This window comes from Zonotrichia albicollis, unplaced genomic scaffold (genome assembly GCF_047830755.1).
Source record: "Zonotrichia albicollis isolate bZonAlb1 unplaced genomic scaffold, bZonAlb1.hap1 Scaffold_133, whole genome shotgun sequence".
In the NCBI taxonomy this organism is placed as follows: Eukaryota; Metazoa; Chordata; class Aves; order Passeriformes; family Passerellidae; genus Zonotrichia; species Zonotrichia albicollis.
The window spans coordinates 102,501-105,000 of NW_027428353.1; the positions used below are offsets into that span (position 1 = coordinate 102,501).

The window sequence follows — 2,500 nt, forward strand, 5'->3', positions numbered from 1 at the left end:
CGGCGCCCCTCGGCGCCCCGAGACCGCGCCGGGAGGACGGCGGGAGGAGGAGGAGGAGGAGGAGGGCGGGCGAAGGGGAGGAGGGGGTCGAACCCCCGTCCCCGGCGCTCTCGCCTCGCGCGCGAGCGGCAGCACGGCACGGTACCGCCGCGGTACCCACCCGCAGACAGCCGCCCGCTCGGGGTGGAAGGCCGGGGGCGAGGCCCGCGCCTCGCCCTCCCTTTTCTCGCCCTTTCTCTCTCGCTCTCTCTCTCTCTCGCCTTTCTCTCGGCCCTCGGCGGCGCTTTCGACGCCGTCTCTCGCTCTACCCCCGGCCGCCGCCGCCGCCGCATCCGCGGCGCGCGGCCCCGGCGAGGACGAGCTCCGCCCCAGCGGCTCGCTCCGGGAGCGGGGAGCTACGGAGCGCTCCCCGAGTCTGCATTTAGGGGGACGAAGGCCCTGCGCGGCGACGGCCGTCGACCGGCGGCCGCGACGACGACGGCGACGCGCGCCGGGCCGCAGGCAAGGGATCGGGGCCGCCGAGGGAAACGCTTCCCTCGCCCGACCGCCCGACCGCCTTCCCTCCGGGCACCGGCGGCACGCCGCCGCCGCCGCCGCCGCACCGCCGCCGCCGGACCGCCCGCCGCGGGCAACGGGCCTGCGAGGCGACCCCAGCCGCGCCGCCGGGGTGGCCCCCGGACGGCGATTGATCGTCAAGCGACGCTCAGACAGGCGTAGCCCCGGGAGGAACCCGGGGCCGCAAGTGCGTTCGAAGTGTCGATGATCAATGTGTCCTGCAATTCACATTAATTCTCGCAGCTAGCTGCGTTCTTCATCGACGCACGAGCCGAGTGATCCACCGCTAAGAGTTGTCTGGCTTTCGGGCGCCGCTCGCCGCCGAGCGGCCCCTTTTTGTCTCTCGCGCCGAGGACGCGCGGGCGCGCGCCTGGCTTCGACCGTACGAGCACACACGACACTGAGAAACGGGAGAAACCCACGCTCCGAAGGACTGCCGAGAGGGCGGGGGAGCCCGCGCCCCCGACCGCCTCCCCCCCCGCGAGGGGAGACGCCGACCTCACGTGCCGTCTTTCGGAGGCGGCCCAGGCGCCCGGGCTCGGCCCGGCCTCCGCGCGGAGGGCCGGGCGGCGCGCGCCGGCACGCGGGGGGCACGGCGGCCCGCCCGCTCTCGCTTTCACGGGAACGACGCAACACACGGCTCGGCAACGCGGCCGGGGGCGCGGCCGTCGGCCCCCGCGCACGCCGGCTCCCCCGGCGGCCGCCCCCGCCGCGGGGGCTCGCGGAGCGCGCCGCCGCGCCGCCGCGCGGCCGGCTTCCCTTTCTCTCTCCCAGCGGCCTTTCGCCCGCTCGAGACGGCGCGCGGCGACGACCGTGCCGCCGGCGCGCCTCCCCCCGGCGGGACCGCTCCCGCCGGGCGGGCCGGCGTCCGGCGGACGCGCTCCGCCGCCGGCCCCGGAGGCGGACGCCACCGAGAGCCGAGCCGGCGTTCGCCAGCGCCCGAGGCCTGCCGGAAGGCAGACCCCGCCGCCGCCGCCGGGGCCGCGCTCCCGGCACCGCCGCCGCCGCCTCCCACCGCCGTGGCCCCCTTCGCCTCGGCACGCGCCCGGCGGAAGGCGTACGGCGCTGAGCCGGGGGGCAACGCCCGCTCTCCTCGTTTTCACGCGGAGACCGGGCGGGGGAAGCGCCCCCGCGGCCGCCCGCACGCCTTCCTTCGGCCCACGCGCGGCCGAGAAGGGCGACGGGGGACGCGACGTGCGGGGCCCGGGACGGGACCGCCGCCGGCCGCGGCGGGCGCCCTCCGGCCGACCGTCCCCCGCAGGGAAGAGGGGGACACCCGTCGAGCGGCGCCGCCGCCGCTCGGCACGGGGTCGCCCGCGCTCGCGGGCCTCCGCCGACGGAGGGCCCGCCGGGCGCTCGCCCCCCGGGCGGGCGGGCGATCGAGCGGGGGGGACGGCCGGCGGACGGCGCCGCCGGCGCGCCTTCGAGGAGGAAAGGCCGTCGAGGGAGAGCGATAGGGGCCGGACGCGCGGGACGCGGCGCCGCGCCCGCGAGACGCCGCAACGGCGGCGGCTCCAGGAGAGAGCGCGGCGGACCCCGGCGGCCGCCACCCCGCGGCCGAGGAAAAGGCAGAGAGCGGGCGCTCTCTGCCGGCGTCGCCCGTTACGACGAGGCGGGCGGGTCGGCCCCCGCGGCCGACCGCGCGCCGCGGCCTCTCCGCAGAGGCCGGGCCGCGGAGAGGGGGGGGCAGGGCGCCCCTCCCCGGCGCGGCGCGGTTACCCCCGCGCGCGCGCGCGCGGCGGGGGCGACGACGACGACGACGGAGGGAGCGCGGCCGGCGGCCACGGACACCACCGCAGGAGCTACGGGGAGTAGCTGCTCCCCTACCCCTCAATGGCGCCGCGCCGCCGCCCGGCAACACCCGCCGCCGCCGCCGCCGCCGCCGCCGCGGCCCACGGCGGGCCGCGCCGAGCCGCCCGAGTCTTTAAACCGCCGCCCGGCTTCG

The 2,500-nt window shown here is 79.8% G+C and overlaps 1 non-coding gene across 1 annotated transcript; it reads right to left on the reverse strand.

Annotated features, from left to right (window-relative positions):
* Positions 1-697: 697 nt before the first annotated feature.
* Positions 698-850, reverse strand: LOC141727521 (5.8S ribosomal RNA). The gene has a single exon (XR_012578519.1). It is a non-coding gene; the product is annotated as a 5.8S ribosomal RNA (ribosomal RNA).
* Between the last annotated feature and the right edge of the window lie 1,650 nt (positions 851-2,500).